The sequence below is a fragment of the Oncorhynchus mykiss genome, chromosome 16 (genome assembly GCF_013265735.2).
Source record: "Oncorhynchus mykiss isolate Arlee chromosome 16, USDA_OmykA_1.1, whole genome shotgun sequence".
Lineage (NCBI taxonomy): Eukaryota > Metazoa > Chordata > Actinopteri > Salmoniformes > Salmonidae > Oncorhynchus > Oncorhynchus mykiss.
In genome coordinates, this window is record NC_048580.1 from 74,746,441 (window position 1) to 74,757,698 (window position 11,258).

Consider the following 11,258-nt stretch of genomic DNA (forward strand, 5'->3'; position numbering starts at 1 on the left):
AGATGTTTCTAACAGTTTAGGAGAGAGGGGTGGATGTTTCTATCAGTTTAGGAGAGAGGGGGTGGATGTTTCTATCAGTTTAGGAGAGAGGGGGGGATGTTTCTAACAGTTTAGGAGAGAGGGGTGGATGTTTCTAACAGTTTAGGCCTAGGTGTTTTGAGAACAATATCCTTAAAACAAAAAATAACAATTCAAATCCTACTTTAAATAGCTTTTCAAAATGAAAACGGTCCTTAAAGTACCTGGCTTGCAGTAATAAAAGTATAGAAACCACTGTTAAGGGAATTTTTATCGATGATGACTAATTATGTATACATTTCAATCAGGACTGACTAATCAGAATACTATTATGTTACTGTATATGTATGAGTTTTCTTTCTTGATCCCAGTACTGAAAATAATGTGTGTGTGAACGTAGGCAAAAGTTAGAACAATGACTGTCTGTTCCTTGGTACAAATGAATCAGACTGGCTAGAGTGCTTATCCACACAAGAAAACCTTGACTCGTAAATTATATTAAATTGGTAGGGAGGCGGATGTGGGAAGGCTGGATAGACAGCCTTTGTACCGGAACGGATATGGCACGGATTGGGGCTGGAACTAAGGACGTCATTTTCAGTTTATAACCTGTGGATACCTGTATTGTGGCAGTACTCGCTTGAATAAAGGCTGTTACTTGACTTTTAAGACCGGACTCTGTCCATTCCTATAAAATAAGGGTCTTACAAATTCTTATGAATTGACAGAGTGTTTAATTTGAATTGGGTATTAAAACAGAGGAATATAATTCCTTCAACAACCACCAACAGAGTCTATGTATTCTACACCTTCATCAGGTATGTAACAGAGTCTATCTATTCTACACCTTCATCAGGTATGTAACACGGTCTACACCTTCATCAGGTATGTAACAGAGTCTATGTATTCTACACCTTCATCAGGTATGTAACAGAGTCTATCTATTCTACACCTTCATCAGGTATGTAACAGAGTCTATCTATTCTACACCTTCATCAGGTATGTAACACGGTCTACACCTTCATCAGGTATGTAACACGGTCTACACCTTCATCAGGTATGTAACACGGTCTACACCTTCATCAGGTATGTAACACGGTCTACACCTTCATCAGGTATGTAACACGGTCTACACCTTCATCAGGTATGTAACAGAGTCTATCTATTCTACACCTTCATCAGGTATGTAACAGAGTCTATCTATTCTACACCTTCATCAGGTATGTAACAGAGTCTACACCTTCATCAGGTATGTAACAGAGTCTATCTAATAAAGTAGTCTGTCAAATAAAAGCTAAGAGTCTATATTTTTGGGGAAATTCAGCCATTCAGTAGACATGTTTTCCATCCTTAAAATTATAAATCATTTGATTTCTGGTCACGCAGATGGATAAGGGGTCTTAAAAATAACCATCATCTAGAAAAAGTCTTGAAATGTATTAGAAATACATAAAACATAATAATGTTGAAGCAACGACCCCTGACAACATTTATGTTCAGTTTGGAGAAATTATTTGCTTTCTGTAAGTTTAAGAAACATTGCCTAGTAACTTGTCATTCTGTTACCAAAACCCCCATATCTTCAAGATATTTGTTAGGGATTTCTTTCTCCAATTCCTCTGAAGAGGAGGTGTAGCAGGGATCGGACCAAAATGCAGCGTGGTAATTTTTATACATCTTTCATAAAGATGAAAAACGAACAATACAAAAACCTAACAGCCTATACTGGTGCAGACAGAGACAGGAACAATCACCCACGAAACATTTAAAGAATATGGCTGCCTAAATATGGTTCCCAATCAGAGACAACGATAAACACCTGCCTCTGATTGAGAACCACTCCAGACAGCCATAGACTTTGCTAGAGAACCCCACTAAACCACAATTCCAATACCTACAAAAACCCCAAGACAAAACACACCACATAATTAACCCATGTCACACCCTGGCATGACCAAAATAATAAAGAAAACACAAAATACTAAGACCAGGGCGTGACAATATTGTCTAATTTCTCTCCTTCATGAGGAGGGGGCTAATGAAAGTTCACTAGCACAGTAGAGCACAGTAGAGCACAGTAGAGCACAGTAGAACACAGTAGAACACAGTAGAGCACAGTAGAGCACAGTAGAACACAGTAGAGCATAGTAGAACACAGTAGAGCACAGTAGAGCACAGTAGAACACAGCACAGTAGAACACAATAGAACACAGTAGAGGACAGTATAGCAAAGTAGAGCACAGTAGAACACCGTAGAGCACAGTAGAACACAGCACAGTAGAGCACAGTACAGTAGAGCACAGTAGAACACAGCACATTAGAGCACAGTACAGTAGAGCACAGTAGAACACAGCACAGTAGAGCACAGGAGAGCACAGTAGAACACAGCACAGTAGAACACAGTAAAGTAGAGCACAGTAGAGCACAGTAGAACACAGCACAGTATAACACAGTAGAACACAGTACAGTAGAGCACAGTATAACACAGTAGAACACAGCACAGTAGAGCACAGTACAGTAGAGCATAGTAGAACACAGTAAAGTAGAGCACAGTAGAACACAGTAGAGCACAGTAGAGCACCGTAGAACACAGCACAGTAGAACACAGTACAGCACAGTACAGTAGAACACAGTAGAACACAGCACATTAGAGCACAGTAGAACACAGCACAGTAGAGCACAGTAAAGTAGAGCACAGTAGAGCACAGTAGAACACAGCACAGTATAACACAGTAGAACACAGTACAGTAGAGCACAGTATAACACAGTAGAACACAGCACAGTAGAGCACAGTACAGTAGAGCACAGTAGAACACAGTAGAACACAGCACAGTAGAGCATAGTAGAACACAGTAAAGTAGAGCACAGTAGAACACAGTAGAGCACAGTAGAGCACCGTTGAACACAGCACAGTAGAACACAGTACAGCACAGTACAGTAGAACACAGTAGAACACAGCACATTAGAGCACAGTAGAACACAGTACAGTAGAGCACAGTAGAGCACAGTACAGTAAAGTAGAGCGCAGGACAGTAAAGTAGAGCACAGTAAAGTGGAGCGCAGTACAGTAGAGTAGAGCGCAGTACTACAGAGTCGTAGTACTGTAAAGTACTGTAAAGTATCAAAGTATCAGAGTCCTAGTACGGTAAAGTATCAGAGTCCAAATACTGTAAAGTATCAGAGTCCTAGTACTGTAAAGTATCAGAGTCGTAGTACTGTAAAGTATCAGAGTCGTAGTACTGGAAAGTATCAGAGTCGTTGTACTGTAAAGTATCAGAGTCGTAATACTGTAACTAAAACTTTCCCCCAATAAAGCAGCACATATCCATATAGATTCATGGAAACAAACATTTTGTTACGGTTTGAGGGTTGCATAATCATAAGCCAATCTAAGTCAGCTGTTCACATGGAGAACTGAACCAGACTACGTTGCCTTCCATGTGGCAACACCCTTCTAGGAACACTCATAAAGCATACATTGGGACAATAACTAGGTCACCGGTCGGGACTTATCAAAGACAAATAAAACAATCAGATTGTAGGGAAACTTAGGAGAGAGCTGCTTGTGTGATCGAGAGGTAAGGTCATGTAGAGCCATTTAGTATGGGCTTGGTGCTGTAGAAAACAAAAGAACACAACAGAATGGAGGGGAAAGATTATTGGTTGTTAGTCAGGAAAAGCAGAGTAGGTATGGAATTGAAAGAGAGGAGAAGAGGACAGTACAGTACAGTACAGGAGAGGAGAGGAGAGGAGAGGAGAGGAGAGGAGAGGAGAGGAGAGGAGAGGAGAGGAGAGGAGAGGAGAGGAGAGGAGAGGAGAGGAGAGGAGGGGAGAGGAGAGGAGAGGAGAGGAGAGGAGAGGAGAGGAGAGGAGAGGAGAGGAGAGGAGAGGAGAGGAGAGGAGAGGAGAGGAGAGGAGAGGAGAGGAGAGGAGAGGAGAAGAAAGGAGGGGAGAGGAGAGGAGAGGAGAGGAGAGGAGAGGAGAGGAGAGGAGAGGAGAGGAGAGGAGAGGAGAGGAGGGGCGAGGAGAGGAGAGGAGAGGAGAGGAGAGGAGAGGAGAGGAGAGGAGAGGAGAGGAGAGGAAGCGTGAAGGGAGGACTATAGGTCAGGTAAATGCTGACAGTGTAAGCAGGGATAATAAAGGACGACCCTCTACTGTCCTCACATCTGATTGGACATCACATCGTTAGATAACCCAGAAACATAGACCTGTCTTTCAGACACATACACTACATGACCAAAAGTACGTGGACAGCTGCTCATCCAACATCTCATTGCAAAATCATGGGCATTAATATGGAGTTGGTCCCCCCCCTTTGCTGCTATAACAGCCTCCACTCTTCTGGGAAGGATTCCACTCTTCTGGGAAGGATTTCCACTATTGCTGCGGGGACTTGTTTCCATTCATCCACAAGTGATTAGGCCTGGCTCGCAGTCTGCGTTATAATTCATCCCAAAAGGTGTTCGATGGAGCTGAAGTCAGGGCTCTGTGCAGCTCAGTCAAGTTCTTTGTGAGCTTGTATGGCCTACCACTTCGCGGCTGAGCCGTTGTTGCTCCTAGACGTTTCCACTTCACAATAACAGCACCCATAGTTGACCGGAGAAGCTTTAGCAGAGCAGAGATTTGATGAACTGACTTGTTGGAAAGGTGGCATTTTATGATGGTGCCACGTTGAAAGTCACTGAGCTCTTCATTCTACTGCCGATATTTGTCTATGGAGATTGCATGGCTGTGTGCTCGAAATTATACACCTGTCAGTAACAGGTGTGGATAAAATAGCCGAATCCACTAATTTGAAGAGGTGTCCACATACGTGAGTGTATATATATATATATATATATATATATATATATATATATATATATGTGTGTATATGTGTACACACATATATAATGTACAGAGCATTCGGAATGTATTCAGACCCCTTGACTTTTTCACATTTTGTTACATTACAGCTTTATTATAAAATGGATTAAATTGTTTTTTTCCTCATCAATCTACACACAATACTCCATAATGACATCACAATACCCCTTAATGACATCACAATACTCCATAATGACATCACAATACCCCATAATGACATCACAATACCCCATAATGACATCACAATACCCCATAATGACAGCACAATACCCCATAATGACATCACAATACCCCATAATGACATCACAATACCCTATAATGACATCACAATACCCCATAATGACATCACAATACCCCATAATGACATCACAATACCCCATAATGACATCACAATACCCCATAATGACATCACAATACCCCATAATGACATCACAATACCCCATAATGACATCACAATACCCCATAATAACATCACAATACCCCATAATGACATCACAATACCCCATAATGACAAAGCAAAAATAGGTTTTAGATTTATTTTCAAATGTATATAAAAATAATGATTGAAATATCACATTTACATTAGTGTTCTGACCCTTTACTCAGTACTTTGTTTAAGTACCTTTGGCAGTGATTACAGCCTCGAGCCTTCTTGGGTATGATGCTATAAACTTGGCACACCTGTATTTGGGGAGTTTCTCCCATTCTTCTCTGCAGATCCTCTCAAGCTCTGCCAGGTTGGATGGGGAGCGTCACTTCATAGCTATTTTCAGGTCTCTCCAGAGATATTCGATCGGGTTCAAGTCCGGCCTCTGGCTGGGCCACTCAAGGACATTCAGAGACTTGTCCCAAAGCCACTCTTGCATTGTCTTGGCTGTGTGCTTAGGGTCGTTGTCCTATTGGAAGGTGAACCTTCGCCCCAGTCAGAGGTCCTGAGCGCTCTTGAGAAGGTTTTCATCAAGGATCTCTCTGTTCTTTGCTCCGTTCATCTTTCTCTCGATCCTGACTAGTGTCCCAGTCCCTGTCGCTGAAAAACATCCCCCAACAGCATGATGCTGCCACCATCATGCTTCACCATAGGGACGGTGCCAGGTTTTCTCTAAACGTGATGCTTTGCATTAAGGCCAAAGAGTTCAATCTTGGTTTCATCAGACCAGAGAATGTTGTTTCTCGTGGTCTGAGAGTCTTTAGGTGCCTTTTGGCAAACTCCAAGCGGGCTTCCGTCTGGCCACTCTACCATAAAGGCCTGATTGGTGGAGTGCTGCAGAGATAGTTGTCCTTCTGGAAGGTTCTCCCATCTCCACAGGGGAACTGATGATGGAGGCCACTGTGTTCTTGGGGACCTTCAATGCTGCACAATTTTGTTAGTACCCTTCCCCAGATCTGTGCCTTGACACAATCCTGTCTCAGGTCTCTACAGACAATTCCTTTGACCATAAAACCTGTTTTTGCTTTGTCATTATGGGGTATTGTATGTAGTAGATTGAAGAAAAAAAAACATTAATTTAATACATTTTAGAATAAGGCTGTAAATTAACAAAATGTGGAAAAAGTCAAGGGGTCTGAATACTTTGCGAAGACACTGTATACACTGAAGCACGTCTTTAAGGCATTCATTCATTGGTTGGTATGATGAACTCTAGGAAAATAATGTACTCAAAATTATACATCTTTGTGTAAAATTCAACAACAGAAAAAGCTAAATAAATGGTTAAATGCCTGTGTATTATAGGTTAATACACGTTCTGTGGATGATTAGACTGCAGGGCAGATTACGACTTACTGCAGACACTTCTCTGCTCTGACATAGCTTTACCGACACTTTCAGTGTTACCATGTTGGGTACAAATGAACCAGTAGACCTTCAGTTCAGAGCGACTTTTACACGGCACGTTGCAACCTGGTCTCAGAGCAGTTCGTATTATTCTGTACGTAAATCCGAATGAACACTCTGTTTAGTATGATATGTTACGTTTGGTCTGGAAAGGAGGGTGGTTAGTCAGGGTCGATGGGTGGGCGTATAATACGGACGTCTAACAGCCCAAAGATTGCGAGTAAGAATCTCAAATACCTGACGCAGACGACACCATTCTGTATACTTCAATCGATCGCTGCCCGCACCTGCCCGCCTGTCCAACATCACTACTCTGGACGGCTCTGACTTAGAATACGTGGACAACTACAAATACCTAGGTGTCTGGTTAGACTGTAAACTCTTTTTCCAGACCCACATCAAACATCTCCAATCCAAAGTTAAATCTAGAATTGGCTTCCTATTTCACAACAAAGCATCCACTCATGCTGCCAAACATACCCTTGTAAAACTGACCTTCCTACCGATCCTCGACTTCGGGCGATGTCATTTACAAAATAGCCTCCAATACCATACTCAATAAATTGGATGCAGTCTATCACAGTGCCATCAAATTCTGTGAACAAAGCCCCATTTACTACCCACCACTGCGACCTGTACGCTCTCGTTGGCTGGCCCTCGCTTCATACTCGTCGCCAAACCCACTGGCTCCAGGTCATCTACAAGACCCCGCTAGGTAAAGTCCCCCCTTATCTCAGCTCGCTGGTCACCATAGCATCACCCACCTGTAGCACACGCACCAGCAGGTATATCTCTCTCGTCACCCCCAAAACCAATTCTTACTTTGGCCGCCTCTCCTTCCAGTTCTCTGCTGCCAATGACTGGAACGAACTACAAAAATCTCTGAAACTGGAAACACTAATCTCCCTCACTAGCTTTAAGCACCAGCTGTCAGAGCAGCTCACATATTACTGCACCTGTACATAGCCCACCTATAATTTAGCCCAAACAACTACCTCTTTCCCTACTGTATTTATTTATTTTATTTATTTTGCTCCTTTGCACCCCATTATTTATATCTCTACTTTGCACATTCTTCCACTGCAAATCTACCATTCCAGTGTTTTACTTGCTATATTGTATTTACTTTGCCACCATGGCCTTTTATTTGCCTTTACCTCCCTTATCTCACCTCATTTGCTCACATCGTATATAGACTTGTTTGTACTGTATTATTGACTGTATGTTTGTTTTACTCCATGTGTAACTCTGTGTCGTTGTTTGTGTCGAACTGCTTTGCTTTATCTTGGCCAGGTCGCAGTTGTAAATGAGAACTTGTTCTCAACTTAACTACCTGGTTAAATAAAGGTAAAATATATATATTTTTTTAAATAACTGCACCACCGTCGTTGAAGCCAATGCTGCCTACTCCGGTTGGAAAATTGTCTCTCAAGCACTCCACATTGGCTAGGATTCTCCTCTATTCAATACTGGCCATCTAATTCTGACAAAGTTGTAAAAAAATAAATAATGTATTGACAAGTAGCTTAACTCCTATGTTGTCAAGATCTCTCCTGAACACTGAGTATTTTACCTTCCAAATAGTTCACCATCTTAGTCATTGAATCCCATGTTCATTGAATGAGGGATTTTTTTTTTTGTAAACATAAAAAGTATTTGGTTGTAGTTGTAATGTTGCAGGGTGGGCCCAACCATCCTCCAGGAGAGACACTGAGGGTGCAGGTTATTGCTCCAACCCTGCTCGAACACAACACATTGTACAAAATCAGCTGCTCAACAGGACCTTAATAAACTGACTCCGGTGTGTTTGAGCAGGGTTGATGGGAGGGTTGACCGACCACCCAGTAGCTCTCCAGATGGGAGGGTTGACCGACCACCCAGTAGCTCTCCAGATGGGAGAGTTGACTGACCACCCAGTAGCTCTCCAGATGGGAGAGTTGACTGACCACCCAGTAGCTCTCCAGATGGGAGGGTTGACCGACCACCCAGTAGCTCTCCAGATGGGAGGGTTGACCGACCACCCAGTAGCCTTTCAGTGCAGTATTTTACTTTGTGTGTGTGTGGGGGGGGGGGGGGGTGCCTTGCTCAAGGACACAACGGCAGGAGATAGGTTGCTCGTACACAAAACACAAGCATTCAGCCCACATACACTCTCCCTTTCGCAGACACACACACAGAGCACGCCTAGAGCACATTCACAGATATTTGAAAGAAACACTCTTCTGTGATGGCTGAGCCTTTTCCAGCCTATAATCCACTATCACAGGGCAGACTATCCACTATCACAGGGCAGACTATCCACTATCACAGGGCAGACTATCCACTATCACAGGGCAGACTATCCACTATCACAGGGCAGGCTATCCACTATCACAGGGCAGACTATCCACTATCACAGGGCAGACTATCCACTATCACAGGGCAGACTATCCACTATCACAGGGCAGACTATCCACTATCACAGGGCAGACTATCCACTATCACAGGGCAGACTATCCACTATCACAGGGCAGGCTATCCACTATCACAGGGCAGACTATCCACTATCACAGGGCAGGCTATCCACTATCACAGGGCAGACTATCCACTATCACAGGGCAGACTATCCACTATCACAGGGCAGGCAGACTATCCACTATCACAGGGCAGACTATCCACTATCACAGGGCAGACTATCCACTATCACAGGGCAGACTATCCACTATCACAGGGCAGACTATCCACTATCACAGGGCAGGCAGACTATCCACTATCACAGGGCAGACTATCCACTATCACAGGGCAGACTATCCACTATCACAGGGCAGGCAGACTAGTTACTATCACACAGGGCAGACTATCCACTATAACAGGGCAGGCAGACTAGTTACTATCACACAGGGCAGACTATCCACTATCACAGGGCAGGCAGACTATGTACTATCACAAGGCAGGCAGACTGTACTATCACAGGGCAGGCAGACTGTACTATCACAGGGCAGGCAGACTATGTACTATCACAGGGCAGGCAGACTGTACTATCACAGGGCAGGCAGACTAGTGACTATCACACGGCAGGCAGACTATGTACTATCACAGGGCAGACTATGTACTATCACAAGGCAGGCAGACTGTACTATCACAGGGCAGGCAGACTGTACTATCACAGGGCAGGCAGACTATGTACTATCACAGGGCAGGCAGACTGTACTATCACAGGGCAGGCAGACTGTACTATCACAGGGTAGGCAGACTATGTACTATCACAGGGCAGGCAGACTGTACTATCACAGGGCCGTCAGACTGTACTATCACAGGGCAGGCAGACTGTACTACCACAGGTCAGGCAGACTGTACTATCACAGGGCAGGCAGACTATGTACTATCACAGGGCCTCTGGGCCAAACAGATTAGCAATAATACTATGCCCACATACACTGCTGCGGGCTAATCCAACACGGAGTTATGTTGGCTGTGGTGTATTTCAGTAGTGTAAATAAATGCTTGGTAATCCTTGGCCAGATGTGTTGAAGACACCAGCTGGTTAATTTGGATAGCCTTCTGAGGACCTAGTGACACAGGGGAACGTTTTAGCAGCAGAGAGCGTAGGGACTCTACATCTATATGGTTAAATAGCTAGTAAACGGCGAGATTGATCGGACCTGGGCAAATGCAGCGTTGTGGAGCACAATAGCCTCTGACATAAATGGATCACATAATAGTCTAACCTTGCTTTCTTTATTATGGCAGTAGAGCAATAACAGAGTAAGTAACCTAGTAGGCATGTTCTGGATAGAGCAGAACGCGTCTTGTTGAATACATGGTGAAATGGTAACTACGGCAAATAGATTACAAAATAGCCTCAAACAAAAAAACGTCGCAAAAAAATGCACATTTGTTTCAACGGCATACCTTCATAATTCCAGCCTCCTTCTCCGCGACGTTTTTCCTCGTAGCAGCTATAGGCAGCTATATATATATCCTTTCTCTGAAGTCTCCAGTCGTATTGATTGGTACCTTGGTGTACCGCTGCCTGACCGGTCACTGCAGGCTCTGCTGCTCTATGATATTAGATAGGTAGAAACCCCGGTTAAAAATCCATTGCACTGCGCAGGCAAATAGATAATGAATGTTGCTGGTAAGATTTGAAAAGAGAGTGTATCTGCGGCGCGACAGTGGTGAAGCGGCTCTACGGCTGCGGGCTGTAATAGACTAGTGGAACTAATAGTGGAACACGGGTCATGTATTCACTACGGTGTTACTTCCTCTGCTCTCTCTTTCCTCATAGGCGAAGGCAATAAGGAAACGGTGATAAGAGGAACGAACGGGGGAATGGAGGGAGGGGAGCATGTAAGGGAAGGAACATGGATTAAAAAGTCAAAGAAAGAGAAGAGACCGCATTCTGACGATTGGCTAATGATAGTGTAGCACGGTGTATAATGGGCTAATGATAGTGTAGCACGGTGTATAATGGGCTAATGATAGTGTAGCACGGTGTATAATGGGCTAATGATAGTGTAGCACGGTGTATAATGGGCTAATGATAGTGTAGCACGGTGTA

The 11,258-nt window shown here is 43.7% G+C and overlaps 1 protein-coding gene across 1 annotated transcript in view; it reads right to left on the bottom strand.

The window, feature by feature from the left end:
* Positions 1-10,964, bottom strand: part of LOC110512152 (membrane-associated guanylate kinase, WW and PDZ domain-containing protein 3-like) — a 99,607-nt gene extending 88,643 nt beyond the window's left edge. Inside the window, exon 1 of the mRNA XM_036945804.1 lies at positions 10,610-10,964. The gene's annotated coding sequence lies outside the window, so the exon portion shown is untranslated. The remainder of the gene's footprint in view (positions 1-10,609) is intronic.
* Positions 10,965-11,258: the final 294 nt, after the last annotated feature.